The following is a 16,456-nucleotide window of genomic DNA, read 5'->3' on the forward strand; positions in this document are numbered from 1 at the left end:
GACTTGGTTTCTCCAGAAACTGGAAGCCTCATGGGCTGAGGAACTGCCTCCCACCCACAGCAGAACCCGGTGGACATAATCCTTTCTCCTTATGGCTGCCCTGACTCTCTGAAGTGGCTTGGGACTCTGGGCTGACTGTGGGGGACACATGGCCATCTTGAGCGTCACACAGACTGGCGGGCCCTGCTGCAGCCTTGTCCTTCCTGCAGTCCTGGTGACAACCTCACTCCACTGCCTGCACCCTGAGGATGGGATGTCCGCCTGAGCACAGCATCAGGGGCCTGGCCGCAGCAGTAGGTCCTGGATGTACTGAGACTGGGCTGCCTGGGGTGACCTCACTGGGAGGAAGTGGGGATGGCAGGTCCAGCTGCATACTGGGGACCCTGCAGCAAGCCCTGAATGTGAAATGTCACTTCCAGCAGTCTATTCAGAAAATGCACTAAGAGACCACTACTTTTCCAAACTCAAAATATTGGGGGTTGTCAATAAAACTAAAGGAAATTTTAAACATTTAATGACATTCCATATGGTGGGCATTTTACATGCAGGTAGTGAAGTGGTGGGCATCACTGCTGTCTTCTTTACTACCTGGGACAGAGTTCTGGCCTCCCTATTCCTCAGTTTTCCTATGATAAAATGGACATGATAAAATATTTCAGGCATGCTTCATGTTTTAGAGTGAGTTCAGGAGCAGCCCCTGGCAGGAATGGAATACTGAGCTATCAAAGGTTCTAGTTGTCTTTTCTAATGCTGTGCCCACATTCCCGGGGGAGACCTTACAAACATCATCCCATAGCCTCTCCTTGTCCTTCACATGGTTTATTGCAGGAGCACCAAGAGGTCCATCGAGGCAGTAATCACATAGGTCCAGATCCCTATCAGAATAAAAGGTGGATTCTGAGATATCCTGTGAACTGTCTACACAATAGGGCGGCTGTCCATCTTTCTTCCTCCCTGCTTTCCCTTTCCTTTTCCTTTTCCTTCCCTTTCTGCTTTCCTTTTCCCTTTATCATTTTCTTTCCTTTCTCCCCTCCTCTCCTCTCCTTTCCTTCCCCCGCCTTCTCTTCCTCCATTTCTTCTTTTCTATTTTTCTTGTTCAAGTGTAAATTTTTTAGATGTACCATAAGGTATGGACCATCATATAGGGTACTTTAATGTTTTCTCATCTTGCTCAAGAAATAAAATAAAATAATTAAAAATGCAGGTGGAAACCCCACAAATGTGTCAATCCCCTCTCCCTCCCTGCAGCAAATGCTTGCCTAGTGATTGCATCTCTAATTTCAGGAGAATTACAAGAATGGTTTCTTGATCCAAGATAGCAATATATGGAAGGACAGTGTAAAACTCCGAAGTGCGTTACCCCTTTCTAACATATTATGAGTGCTTATATGATGATGCAGTAAAGCCTGCACTTCCTGGTCTGACATTTAGGACACTTCGTGGTTTGACCTCTCCCGTATGACATAGTCTTCCAGTCTCTCTGACCAGATGCTTTACTTTTCCTTTACTTGAAGACCTTCTCCCCAACAGACAATCAAGCTAGTCCAGCTGTTGTTTACAGCTCATTCTATGGACATCTGCTTGTTGTCAAATTCCTTAGGACCCAGGTCTCGCTCTGAAGTGACCAACCCCTTTTATCTCCACTTTCCTTATTACAATTACCTTAGCCTACATTCCCTCCTCCATTTCATCCAAAAGGTTTCTCCTTCCTCAGAAATACGGCAGCTATTCTCTTTACTCCTCACTTGACACAAACATTCCTTACCTTTTATTGTCATTTTCCTTTCGCTGACTGCATATATTCTGTTGAAGTAATAAGCTACTTGTTTTCCTTTTTTTAAACATCAGGCATCTCTTTGTTTTCCACATTGTGTCTTATATACATTGTCTAACACAAAGAGTTTGCTTAATAACGGTTTGTAGATCTTGACCTTATGGAGAAATGAGTTTAGCCCAATCAATTTTTTCTTTTCCTGAGACTATTTGACCATCCCAAATGGCCGTGTGATTTCTTACTGTTGAGGTCTTGGTGAATGTGGGCTGGGTGCTGGTGGTGAAGCAGAGGAGAGGTAGGGGCTAGCTCTTCCTAGAATCAACCAGAATCATTGTCTTCTGATTTGTGACTATTCCCTTCCTTCCTCTGGTTCACTTTTAGGCTATTTGAATAGTAGCCATGCAAAAAGTGAGGGTGGGTAGACCCTGGCACTTATTTCCAATATTCCCTAACTTTTCTCCTTCAGTCTTTGATCATTTCCTGACTAACTTTGAATCTACCTGTTTCCAGGTAACCTGGTGGCCCAAAGGAGGGCTAAAGAGATCTACCTAGGGCCGGCTGGGCACGGTGGCTCACACCTGTAATCTCGGCACTTTGGGAGGCCGAGGTGGGCAGATCACGACGTCAGGAGATCGAGACCATCCTGGCTAACACGGTGAAACCCACTCTCTACTAAAAATTCAAAAAATTAGCCAGGCGTGGTGGCCGGCACCTGTAGTCCTAGCTACTTGGGAGGTTGAGGCAGGAGAATGGCATGAACCCGGGAGGCGGAGCTTGCAGTGAGCCAAGATCACACCACTGCACTCCAGCCTCCAGCCTGGGCGACAGAGCGAAACAAACAAACAAAAAAAGAGATCTACCTAGGGTCGTTCCCTGTCAGCCACACCTGACTTGAATCTAGTGGAAATCCTTTTCATCCCCAATCTTGTACATGGAAATGATGATAATGGTAATGCCACAAAGGAATTGAGGGCTTTAGAAAGTCCAGAGTTGGCTTTGGTATTGCACCTTCCTGATCTGTGACCTGACATAGATGACCACAGCCTGAAGACCTACTGTCAGACATCTGTGTATAGAGGACAGCTCCAGCCTCACAGTCAAAGGGAACTGTCAATGGACAGAGCCCAGAACCCCCCGCAGTGCTGTGGGTCTATTCCTTAGGAATGTGCAAACTGCTAATGCCTAAAGCACGAAGGCAGAGATCATTTGAGGCCAGGAGTTCAAGACCAGCTTGGCCAACATGGCAAAACCCTGGCTCTACCAAAAATACAAAAATTATGCGGGCGTGATGGCACACGTCTGTAATCCCAGCTACTCAGCTGGCTGAGGCAGGAGAATTGCTTGAGCCTGGGAGGCGGAGGTTGCAGTGAGCCAAGGTCGTGCCACTCCACTCCAGCCTGGGCCACAGAGTGAGACTCTGTCTAACCAAAAATATCTATATCACAGACATAAGGGATCCAGCTTTTACTGGGCTCCTAATATTTACAGACAGTGAATTAACTGCTTTATATACATTGCCTTCTTTAATTAATACAGTAGTTCTGTGAGGAGGTATTAGCAGCCCATTATTGCAGATGAGGAAAGCTGAGACCCAGAAAGACAATTCAATATGTTCAGGAAAGGTCCCTGCCTGTAACCAATGCAGCTGCACCTTGAACCTTTCTTGTCTGAATCCCAGTTCTGCTTTTCTTGTCTACTTGATAGTTCACCAAAAAGCTTGCCCGGATGATGTAGCCCAGGCTACACATATTACATAGGACACTCTCACCTCCATGTGGGAGGTGCCTCATCTTGTTTTATCACCTTATATGCCACGAGAACCTTGAGCAGTGCTTGGCTCAAAGCAGGTGTTGGTAGATGTTTACTGCACAAGTGCGTGAAGGAAGGGCAGATGGATTGTGTCATTCAGAAGGCACAAGAGAATAGACATCTCATCCATGTTGTCCATCATGGACTTCTTGGGTACGCCTACAGAATCCCCTCATGAAACTTCTAACTACTGTGGTGCCACCTGCCTCTAGAAGGACAACATATGTCATCTTAAATTCAGATTAACAAGAACAACGGTCATTTGTAAAACTGTACCAATGAGGAGCAGTTTCCTTACCGAAAAACTGATCATAAGAGGCTGGGTTAAGTGGCTCATGCTGTAATCACAGCACTTTGGGAAGCCCCAGAGGGAGGATCACTGGGGCCAGGAGTTCAAGACCAACCTAGTGAGACAAAAAATATTTATATACTTAAAAATAAACACTTAAAAAAGATAGAATTAAGATCTCTTCAATACTTTTCTTATCATAAAACAAGCTTCAATTCAAGTATTTTCTTATAACTCAATTAAGTCTTGTGATTTTCTTCAGATAAATTATTCCTTTTTTTTTTTTTTTTTTTTTTTTTGAGACAGAGTCTCACTCTGTCACCTAGGCTGAAGTGGAGTGGCATGATCTTGGCTCACTGCAACCTCTGCCGCCTAGGCTCAAGCAATTCTCCTTCCTCAGCACCCTGAGTAGCTGGAATTACAGATATGTGCCATCATGCCCGGATAATTTTTGTATTTTTAGTAGAGCCGGGGTTTCGCCATGTTGGCCAAGCTAGTCTCAAACTCCTGACCTCAGGTGATCTGCCCACCTCGGCTTCCCAAAGTGCTGGGATTACAGGTGTGAGCCACCGCGCCCGGCCGGCTCCTGTTTTTCTACAAAAATTCTTACCATCATGAATTGTCCTCCTATTGTTCTAAGAACAAGAATAGGTGAATAATTCTGCTAAATGGCTTTTCAGCCTCCATTGAGACTACATGATGCTTACTTATTGATACGGTACATTATTTTTGAACATATTCACATTCTCTGAATGAGCTTTTACGTTAGATTTTCCCAAGTACCCTCATATATATAGAAGTCATTAGTCTCTGAAAAGCCAGGGAGGAGGTAGCTGTGTCTTGTTGGGGTGGTGAAATTGCCTAAAAGGGGCAGAAAGGGACTTTCTGGGAATGGTGGAAATTCTCTGTCTTGATTGCATAATGGTTACATGTGAGTATATAGTTGTCATAGAGGAAATGAAACACTCAAGAAATGAACAGCTGAGGCTGGGGCCCGGTGGCTCATGCCTGTAATCCCAGCACTTTGGGAGGCAGAGGTGGACAAATCATTTGAGTCCAGGAGTTCCAGACCAGCCTGGGCAACATGATGAAACTCCATCTGTACTAAAAATACAAAAATTAGCCAGGCGTGGTGGTGTGCACCTAGTCCCAGCTACTCAAGGGGCTGAGGTGGGAGGATTGCTTGAGTCCAGCAGACTGAGGTTGCAGTGAGCTGAGATTGCGGCACTGCATTCCAGCCAGGGTGACAGAGTAAGACCCTGTTTTTTGTTTGTTTGTTAAGTGAATAGTTTACTGCATGAACTTACATCTCAGTGACCAAACAGGGGCAGAGAATCTGTAAGCTCTTCAGGATAAGAGGTTTATCATCATTTTCATGGAGACCAAAGAGGGGAGGTGACATGCACCAGTTCCCACAGCTGGTGGCTTCTCAGGATCACTGTTGGAATCCACAACTCCGGACTCTGATCAAGGGGGTTCTCCATTTTTTTTTTTTTTTTTTTTTTTTGGCAGTCTCGCTCTGTCATCAGGCCGGAGTACAGTGGCACTCGATCTCGGCTCATTGCATCCTCCAACTCCCTGGTTCAAGCGATTGTCCTGCCTCAGTCTCCCTAGTAGCTGGGATTACAGGCACATGTCACCATGCCTGGCTAATTTTTGTATTTTTAGTAGAGATGGGGTTTCACTATGTTGGCCAGAATGGTCTCGATCTCCTGACCTCGTGATCCGCCTGCCTTGGCCTCCCAAAGTGCTGGGATTACAGGAGTGAGCCACCGCGCCCGGCCCATTGTCTTTTACAGACCCCTAAAAGCTGAAGGGTCTCAGATGAAAAAGATGAATGAATATCAGTGAATGTCACTTGTTTCTTTTCATGTTCTTTAAATGAGGCTGTACAAAACATAACCTCGTATTCTTGGCCCTCTCTCTCTCTCAGGAAGGCGGTGTGCAGTGCGATGCACACACATTTTATTGAATCCTTTGTGAAAAAAAATAAATAAATCTTGGGACCATAAAATCACTAAGCCAAAGGGAGAAGTCAAGCTGTGAACTGTGTCAGGTAAACCTGCCTCCCATTTTATTCTTAAATAAGATAGTTATGAAGATTAAAAAGCTATATACCTCCCTCACAATTTGCCCATGAGAGAATTCTTTGTGGGCCTCAAGATCCTTACCCTAAAACAGTTCTGCTGAATTTCACTCTGGCAATGTACATTGATAGCCGAGCTTCACAGATGTGGGACAGAAAGTCATCCCTCTGCCCACCTGAGACAAATGCATATCTGACTGCTTCCTCCGCCCTGTTGTTTCTGAAAAATGCAGATTCACTGAGCCAGATAAGGCATGAATGACTATTCCTCTCCCTCTACCCTTTTACATATAAGCTGTGTACTCAGTGAAAGGCTGATCAAAGATCCAAAAGAATGCAAGTTTTTGTCTCTTATCTACCTATGACCTGGAAGCCTCCACTTCCGGTTGTCCCACCTTTCTGGACAGAACCAATGTACCTCTTATGCATATTGATTAATGTCCCATCTCTGCCTAAATATATAATAGAAAGCTGACCCCAACCATTTTGGGCACATGTCCTCAGGACCTCCTGAGACTGTGTCATGGGCATGTCCTCAACCTTGGCAAAATAAACTGTTTAAAAATTATTTATTTATTTATATATTTATTTTTGAGACAGGGTCTCACTTTGTCACCCAGGTTGGAATGCAGTGGCGAGATTTCCACTCACTGTAACCCCTGCCTCCCAGGTTCAAGAGATTCTTGTGCCTCAGCCTCCTGAGTAGCTGGGACTACAGGTGTGCGCCACCACATCCAACTAATTTTTGTATTTTTAGTAGAGACAAGGTTTTGCCAAGTTGGCCAGGCTGGTCTCAAACCTCTGACCTCAAGTGATCCACCAGCCTTGGCCTCCAAATTACAGGGATTATAGGCAGGAGCCACTGTGCCTGGCCACAAAATAAACTTTCTAACTTGATTGAGACCTGTCTCAGATATTTGGGTTCACACCCCCCGAGATCTGGGTGGGGTTCTTCCCTCTTGGGGTTCACTTATTGCTCAGGACCTGTTTGCCCCCACCTGCCTCTGTCCCAGCCTCAGGGAATGAGGCTGAGCTAGGTGTAAACAGAGATCCCCTGCCCTAGGCCCTGCGCTTTCCGCAGATGCGGAAGTGGCCACCCTGGGACCTGCTCCCATGGAAAGCGCAGACCAGGCAACCTCCTCCCTCCTCTGAACGCCCGCTGCAGCCACTGTCTCTCCTTCCCTCGGGCTCTCACGCATTTTACTTTCTGCCTCTGTACTGTTCATCCAACCTCACCAGGTGGGTTCTCAGCCCTGTGTGAGGGCTTATTCTCTGATAACCTTGACTCCCTGCAGCACCTTGGGTGCCAGGGAGGCCAGGCAGTGTGGGCACGCTCTCTGTGGATGGGAAGCGGGTGGAGCGGATGGGTGCTACAGCGGCAGGTTTGCCAGCACAGGGGACTCTCCAGGATCCCCCCTTGGGTTCTGAGTCTGATGTGGGATCTTCTGTCCTTTCTGAACTGAGTCCCAGTTCACCTGGCTGTCTCTGTGGCTTTCTCCACCCAGCTCAGAGGCTTTGCTTCTACAACTTTGGATAGATCCTGCCCTTTAACTCCTGGAAACCGCTCATGAGGCAGCCGAGCCTCGTGGACAATGAGATCCTCATGGCCAGAGCTGATGCAGCGAGCCTGAGGGATGCCTTGTATGGATGCTGGTGAGATGGATCAGCAAAACCAAGTGGGGCTCCTTGGTCCACACCCTGCAGGATGCCTTGGAAACACTGGCAGAAAGATGTATTTACAGGCATAGTTATTCTTTTAAAACTCTGAAGCTAGGCTGGTGCAGTGGCTCACGCCTGTAATCCCAGCACTTTGGGAGGCTGAGGTGGACGGATCATGAGGTTAGGAGGTTGAGACCATCCTGGCTAACACGGGCTAACATCCCGTCTCTACTTAAAAATACAAAAAATTAGCCGAGCGTGGTGGCGGGCGCCTGTAGTCCCAGCTACCGGGGAGGCTGAGGCAGGAGAATGGTGTGAACCTGGCAGGTGGAGTTTGCACTGAGCTGAGATAGCGCCACTGCACTCCAGTCTGGGCAACAGAGAGAGACTCTGCCAAAAAAAAAATATATATATATATTATATTAAATGCTTTGGTCAATACATTCATTTGTCTCATTCTTTTAAACAAAAGCATAGTGTTTTCTTTCATAGTGGAACTATGGCTCATTCTACTGTTGCCTTCTGTGGATAGTTGCATTTGTTTTTGAAAATTCTAACAGCAATCATCTTATAGGTATCATATATCCAGATAGCCGTGTGCACTACTTAAAAGCAGAATCGTGGAGTCAATGAGTTAATGATTTTTAAATTTTGTTTAGATTTTGACAAATTGTGCTCCGAAAGAAAATCATAACAAGTTTACTCTCACACCAAGAGTCCTCCACCCTTGTTACTCTCAACTTTCATTCTTTCCTAGTCTAAGAAGTAAACAATGGTACATCTCACTGTTGTGTTTCTGATTTCTCAATGTTATTAGAGGATTTTCCAGGGTCCAGGAGTTTTCTGAGACTGAATGTAAATGATCTGCAGACCTCAGATTAGGCAGCAGGGGAGGGTGGCAGGGAAGACTGAATTCCCAGCTGTGCACTTGGGAAACCGTGGTCAGCTGGGGCCAGTCCCTGCCACCCGCCACGCCTGTGAATGGAGATAAGGTCTCTGTCCTCGAGCTATCAGGATGACCTTAAATGAGCCTGGAGCAGAGCTCGGTTCCTGACCCCAGGTCCTGACTCTGTCAATGCTGGACTGGTCCAATCTCTGTGCCAGGTCCTTCCACCCTGCCCCTCTCTCTATCAAAGCAGGAACTCAGAAATTCTGAAGGCTCAGAAGCTTAGACACTCAGGCTGTCAAAGAGCCCAGAGATTGGAGGCTGAAGACAGCCAGGGTTGTCCGTGCTCCTCTTCAGCTCTGTGACTCTGCTGTGGCCCAGCTCCTTCCTGTAAAATAAGAAAGAGAGGAAAGTCTGCAGAGGCCCTGTAAAAACTGCAGTGGACTGTGTTGGCAGTGGACTGTGTGAGGCTGTGTGGGAGGACAAACCACATCCTCAGGGCTGGTGTCAGTCACTCTGGATTGGATCCCCAGGGCATATGTCCTCCACCCAGCAGAGGCTGCACCTGCTCCTACCTGCACCTCTGTACTGGCTCCCTGAGCTTGGGGCAGAAGCTTCTGAAGACTAGGGTGGAGCACCATGGGGAGGGGCCATGGAGGAACAGAGGAGCCACACCACTGCGGGGCCACAGCCTGGTGTACCTGCCACATTTCCAGTTGTCCTTCTGGTGGGTGCCCAGCCCAGGTTGCAGTTTGAAGACCGAGCAGGAAAGGTGTCTGTCGCTCCCATATCTAGGTAATATAAAAGCTAAACCCTCCAGGGGAACTGTAAAAGTTGGGGTACTATATGGGTGGCCTAAGCACTTGACTCCTCAGGGGAGAAGCTGGGAGTTGGGAGTTTTCTCCTGATCGCACTGCAGTGCACACAAGGTGCTGTTTGTGTGTGAATGTGTCCCAGCTTCTCCTGCCCATTTCAGTGTGGATGTTTTCTCAGTTCCCCATGTTTAGGAGTCTCTCCACTAGTTTCTGGCTTTCTCTCAGATAAAACTGATTCATGCATAGATGTTTATTTGGTGCTTACACGAAGAGAGGAAAAGTGGAGAGCCTCCTGTAGAATTATCTTGCTGATGACAGAAACTTGATTTTAAACGTAACTTAGCTTCGCTCACGGGCGCTGTGGCAGAGCTAGGTGGGGGCAAACAGATTCTGAGGGATGATTTACCTTGTAGAATGGAGCAAACATCACCAGCTCAGGGACTACAAGGAGGATTAAATGAGATGTGTGTGAAATGTTCTACATACACTACCCAATGATATATAAGTTGAGTCTGGAATACAAACTTATATTTTCCGTTTTTTGTTTTTTTTTTTTTGTTTTTTTTTGTTTTGTTTTTTTTAGACGAAGTCTCGGTCCATCACCAGGCTAGAGTGCTAGAGTGCAGTGGCGCAATCTCAGCTCACTGCAACCTCCGCCTCCAAGGTTCAAGTGATTCTCCTGCCTCAGCCTCCTGAGTAGCTGGGACTACAGGCATACACCACCATGCCCAGCTAATTTTTGTATTTTTAGTAGAGATGGGGTTTCACCATGTTGGCCAGGATGATCTTGATCTCTTGACCTTGTGTTCCGCCTACCTTGGCCTCCCAAAGTGCTGGGATTACAGGCATGAGCTACTGCACCAAGCCACAAATTTGTATTTTCTAATATCTTCATGAAAAAAGTAAAAAGAAATACATGACATTATGTTCATGACATTTTGTTCAATGTAATATAGCCAACATTTTCTCATTTCAACATGTAATTAATGCACAATAAAGTATTAATGAAACATTTTACATTCTTTAGTACACTAAATTCTTCTTTTTTTTTTCTTTTTTTGAGACAGGGTCTCGCTCTGTCGCCCAGGCTGGAGTGCAGTGGCGCGATCTCAGCTCATGGTAAGCTCCACCTCCCGGGTTCACGCCATTCTCCTGCCTCAGCCTCCATTCTCCTGCCTCAGCCTCCCTAGTAGCCGGGACTACAGGCGCCCGCCACCACGCCTGGCTAATTTTGTTTTCATATTTTTAGTAGAGATGGGTTTCACTGTGTTAGCCAGGATGGTCTTGATCTCCTGACCTCATGATCCGCCTGCCTTGGCCTCCCAAAGTGCTGGGATTACAGGCGTGGGCCACTGCGCCCGGCCTACATTCTTTTGTTTTGTTTTGTTATGTTTTTGAGAGTGTTGCCTTGGCCAGGCTAGAGTGCAATGGCGTGTTCTCAGCTCACGGCAATCTCCTCTGGAATTTAAGTGATGCTCCTACCTCAGCCTCCTGAGTAGCTGGGATTACAGGCATGCGCTATCACGTCCGGCTAATTTTGTATTTTTAGTAGAGACAGGGTTTCTCCATGTTGGTCAGGCTGGTCTCTAATTCCCGACCTCAGGTGATCTGCCTACCTCTGCCTCCCAAAGTGCTAGGATTACAGGTGTGAGCCACCGTGCCCGACCTAGTACACTAAATTCTTGAAATAGGGCAATCAAATTGCTCATCAAATTCAGGTTAGCCTCAGCTTGAGTGCGCAGGAGTCCCTGGGCCAGTGCCTGTCATGCAAGACTCTGCAGCCCTTCAGGAAGCCCTCTAGCTGACGTAGGCCCTGAACTACAGCCAGGAGGGAAGGTGAAAGAGGAAGGGAAAGACAGATCGGTGTAAGGTGTTGTTAGGGGACAAGGTCGGATACGGTAGGGGGAGGAGAAAAGGGTGGGAGAAGAGGATTTAGGATTCTATTGGTCTGATGAGAAATGGCATAACTATAAGACAATCCCATTCATGATGACTACAAAGAATAAAATAGAAAGATAAACCCTTGACAGAAGCAGGAAGCTTGAGCCCAGGAGGTCAAGGCTGCAGTGAGCCCTGTGCTCCAGCCTGGGTGACAGAGTGAAACTCTGTCTCAAAAAAAAAAAAAAAAAAAAAAAAATACTGAAGAATTTTACATTGCCTTTTGTCCAGGAGGGGACTTTCATAAGATTATAATGAATGACAAAATAAATCTATCAATAGCTTAAGTTTCTTAACATTAAAAATTCTGCACCTGAAAATATTTGACCAAATAAAATGGCAAACAAGAAAGTAGAAACCTATTGTCTGCATTTGAGAAAGTGCATGGGCAGGGATGTGTGTCTCAATAGGCAGGATAAAAGTTGTAAAAGGTCAGTTTGAAAAGAGAATCAAACAGCTAATAAACATGTGAAACCTAAGTCCAAAAATAAATAAATGCATATTTAAGTTAATTAATTTCTTCCTAGTTTGAGAAAACAAAAACGAAAGAGCAAGCACATCAGCTCAAGACTAATGAAGTGATGTTGGAACCAAAACCGTGCATGTGTATGTGGTGTGCACAAGGGTGTGTGTGTGTGTGTGTGCAGGAAAAAATGCCTCTTAACATTAACACAGTAATTGTATTTCTTTCAGGAAGCTACCTTATGAACTTGGTCAGAAAAGTTGTCCAAGATTTATTTTCAAATACATACACAAACTTTTGGCTCTAAGTCCATCTTGAGACCGTAGACTCCCATCCTCACCTTCAGAGGGGCATTCCATGGGGTGCTCCTGGTGTGTGTTGGGAGTGGACCAGATTGGAGTCAAAGGTCAGGGAAAGGGGCACTGGCCTAGAGAACAGGAGTCTCTTGTAATGAAAGGCCAGAGGACACAGAGCCTTCTTGTGGAGTCCTAATTAGGGAAAGGGAGCCAGGCTGGTGGGAGCAGGGGAAAGCAAAAAGAGAAAGCAGGTAAGTGTGAAAGGAAAAGAAATCTTGTGGCCCCCAAATCTCTTAGCTAAAGGGAAAAGTCAAACTGAAAACTTCTTAGGGCAAACCTGCCTTTCCTTCTATTCAAAGTCACCCTCTGCTCACCGAGATAAATGCACATCTGATTGCCTCCTTTGAGGAGGCTAATCAGAAACTCAGAAGAATGTAACCATTTGTCTCTTATCTACCTATGACCTGGAAGCCCCCTCCCCGCTTGGAGTTGTCCTGCCTTTGCTTCCAGTTAACCCACCTATTCTGGACTGAACCAACGTTCATCTTACATATGTTGATTTATGTCTCATGTCTCCCTAAAACGTATAAAACCAGCTGGGTGTGGTGGCTCACGCCTGTAATCCCAGCACTGTGGGAGGCCAAGGTGGGCGAATCACCCGAGGTCAGGAGTTTGAGACCAGCCTGGCCAATGTGGCGAAACCACATCTCTACTAAAAGTACAAAAATTAGCCAGGCATGGTGGCTGGCGCCTATAATCCCAGCTACTCAGGAGGCTGAGGCAGAAGCTTGAACCCAGGAGGTGGAGGTTGCAGTAAGTCGAGATCATGTAACTGCGCTCCAGCCTGGTGACGGAGCAAGACTGTCTCAAAAAACAAAACAAAAACAAAAATAAAACAAACAAAAACAAAACACCAAACTGTGCTCTGACCATCTGGGGCACATGTCATCAAAACCTCCTGGGGCTATGTCAAGGGCATGCATCCTCAACCTTGACAAAACAAACTTTCTAAATTAACTGAGATCTGTCTCAGATTTTCACGGTTTACGTAAATCTGCCTTTCTTTGTGGTCCAGGACACAAAGCCCTCCTGTGCAAATAACTCACAATCTTCCTGCACTCAGCTATCATCAGACACCTGCAAGTTGGCTCACTGCAACCTTGGCTTATCAGTACTGCACAAAGCCCTCTTCAGCAGTCGTCATCAACACTAGCCTATAAAATCTCCAGCAAGCCTTTGTCACTTTGCAGTCAGCTCCTCTCTGCGGACTTGCACATTGCGTCCTTGCTACACATTTTCCTACTTTCTCTAATAAATCTGCTTTTTTTTTTTTTTTAGATAGAGTTTTGCTCTCGTCGCCCAGGCTGGAGTGCAATGGTGTGATCTCAGATCACTGCAACCTCCCCTTCGAGGTTCAAGCAATTCTCCTGTCTCAGCCTCCCAAGTAGCTGGGATTACAGGCATGCACCACCACTCCTGGCTAACTTTTATAACTTTTGGTAGAGACAGGGTTTCACCATGTTGGCCAGGCTGGTCCTCAACTCCTGACCTTGGGTAATCCACCCAACTCGCCCTCCCAAAGTTCTTGGATTGCAGACGTGAGCCACCGTGCCTGGCCATAAATCTGCTTTCCTTTTTTTTTTTTTTTTTTTTTTTGAGGCGGAGTCTCGCTCTGTTGCCCGGACTGGAGTGCAGTGGCCAGATCTCAGCTCACTGCAAGCTCCGCCTCCCGGGTTTACGCCATTCTCCTGCCTCAGCCTCCCGAGTAGCTGGGACTACAGGCGCCCGCCACCTCGCCCGGCTAGTTTTTGTATTTTTAGTAGAGACGGGGTTTCACCGTGTTAGCCAGGATGGTCTCGATCTCCTGACCTCGTGATCCGCCCGTCTCGGCCTCCCAAAGTGCTGGGATTACAGGCTTGAGCCACCGCGCCCGGCCAAATCTGCTTTTCTTTACCTGAAACTGTCTTGGTAAAATCTTTACCTCTGCACCACTGGGCCAGATACCGGTCTCTCCCCTGTGACACTTATTTACTGCTGGGTGGGATAAAGGGAAGAAGAAGAGGGAGAATGGAGGAGGAGGAAAAGCAGGGTTGGTCCAGAGAGGAGGAGGGCGGGGCTGGAAGAATGTGGAGGAGGATGGAAATGGTGAGAGAGAGAGAGAGAGAGAGAGAGAGAGAGAGAGAGAAATGGGTCTCCCAGGTGCCTACAGGGCTGAGCAACCTGGGTCCACTGATGCGGATACAGGTAAGGGCTGGTGTCCCTCTCCCCAGAGGGAGGAGCAGACAGGAGAGAAACAGGGAGGAGGTACGAATTCCAGTGCCCAAGAACCTGGCCCTTTAAAATCCAGAGAGTCATAGGCAGGAATCTCCCCCCACATACCGAAGGCAGAGAGGGGACAAGTAAGGAGTCCCAGCAGGAACGAAGCCCTGGCCTCCTGTCACTCAGAGCTGTGTCACAGGAGGGGAGGATGGAAATAAACGAACACCACACCTCTTTTTATATGAGGTTTCACATTTATTTTGATCATAAACATATAAGCATTTCATACATAACCAGGTGTTACCTGCTATTTGGCCTGGGTATAAAGCAAAACCTAAACAAACCAACCAACACCAAAAAACCCCAACAATTTCATGTTCTCAGGAAGTTTACTTTAAAGGAATAAGCTTAAACACTGATAAGGCTGATAGTTCAGATGCATCTTCAAGGAAGGCCTCTGAGGAAGGGACAAGGGAGCTGGGTCCGGACTGGCTCCCTCTGAGCTTTGAGGCCAAGTCTCCTGCACCGAAGGCCCAGCAAAGGCGAAGACCAGGAGGCAGCAGCACCCTGTGCCTTTCAGAAGTGCAGGGGACAACGCGTGGGACGCCAGATGGAAGTGGGAAAGGATGGAAGTGCTCAGACCAGAAAGGCCACCCCCTCCTAAAACTCCACGGACACAACACTCTGAATGTGCGATCTTCAGGCAATTCTAACTTTGTCCCCAGCAAACCAGTCCCGGAACAAAACACACAATGCCTTAAGATGGAAAAGACTGAAACCGCTAGAATAACTACATCTGTAATTTATCCTACCACGACTGGAGTACTGTGGAGAAGGGTTTCCTGGAAAGAGGCTACAATGATTACTGAGGTTCTTAAATAAAATAATCGAATGTGACACAAGGACAAATGTGTCAGCCATTTGAGGTCCCGTTGTGTGTTTAAGAATTGGTATTGGCCGGGCGCGGTGGCTCAAGCCTGTAATCCCAGCACTTTGGGAGGCCGAGACGGGCGGATCACGAGGTCAGGAGATCGAGACCATCCTGGCTAACACGGTGAAACCCCGTCTCTACTAAAAAAAAATATACAAAAAAATTAGCCGGGCGAGATGGCGGGCGCCTGTAGTCCCAGCTACTCGGGAGGCTGAGGCGAGAGAATGGCGTAAACCCGGGAGGCGGAGCTTGCAGTGAGCTGAGATCCGGCCACTGCACTCCAGCTTGGGCGACAGAGTGAGACTCCGTCTCAAAAAAAAAAAAAAAAAAAAAAAAAAAAAAAAAAAGAATTGGTATTACTGAGATGAGTCAGATGCTTACAGAGAAGCCAAATGACTCAAATAGGGAATCTGTACCCTAAAATGCAGCTCAGGAATCTCTACCCTAAAATGCAGCCCAGGGACTCAGGGTCACAGACCACCAGAAGGGAGAGGGGCCCATCCACTCCTGAGTCAGCAAACATTTCACACCATTCCCAAGCACTGTCCACTCTTCCCTCCTGATGCCATGGCAGATCCCGGGGCAGATAAACACCTGCTCTGCCCTGAGTCCAAAGGTGGCCCAAGATTCACTAATATTCAACGGTAATGGTGCTTGAAAGAGAAGCTCTTTACAGTCTCAGATCTAACTTAATTCTCACTGTCCTCATCTGCTGTGGACACGTACGAAGATGACTGTCCTAGCAGGATAAACCAGACACATGGCTTCCCAAAGATACCATGCTCTTGAAAATACTGGGCATATGTAAACGTCTACTTATAAATAAAAATAAATCAGTATTTAGTTATAAATAAATACGGCTATATACCTCTAAAATTATCAAGTAAGACAGGCTGGCCCCTGAGAAGTTGCCAGTCATCAAATCCGTGTCCAGTCTCAGGGCATAGGAGGGAGAACTGGAACACAGTCAGTGCCTCCCACGGAGGGAGGATTTCTCCCTTCGTCACTAGTTATATTTCTAGTCATTTTTGACTGCTGATTTGCACCCCCAGGGAACCCATGTAAACAGCCTAATAAGTGCATTTCCTAAAGTTTTTCCATGCTTACGTCATTATACAAAAATCGGAAAATAGATAATACAGCATACGGTAATAAGTAATACAAATATTTCTCTAAGGTGGGGGTAAGCCCCAATAATCCTATCTTAAAGCTCAAAACTCTAAGTCGAATCCTCATAAGTCCATATGCTCA

The sequence above is a fragment of the Rhinopithecus roxellana genome, chromosome 9 (genome assembly GCF_007565055.1).
Source record: "Rhinopithecus roxellana isolate Shanxi Qingling chromosome 9, ASM756505v1, whole genome shotgun sequence".
Taxonomy (NCBI): Eukaryota; Metazoa; Chordata; class Mammalia; order Primates; family Cercopithecidae; genus Rhinopithecus; species Rhinopithecus roxellana.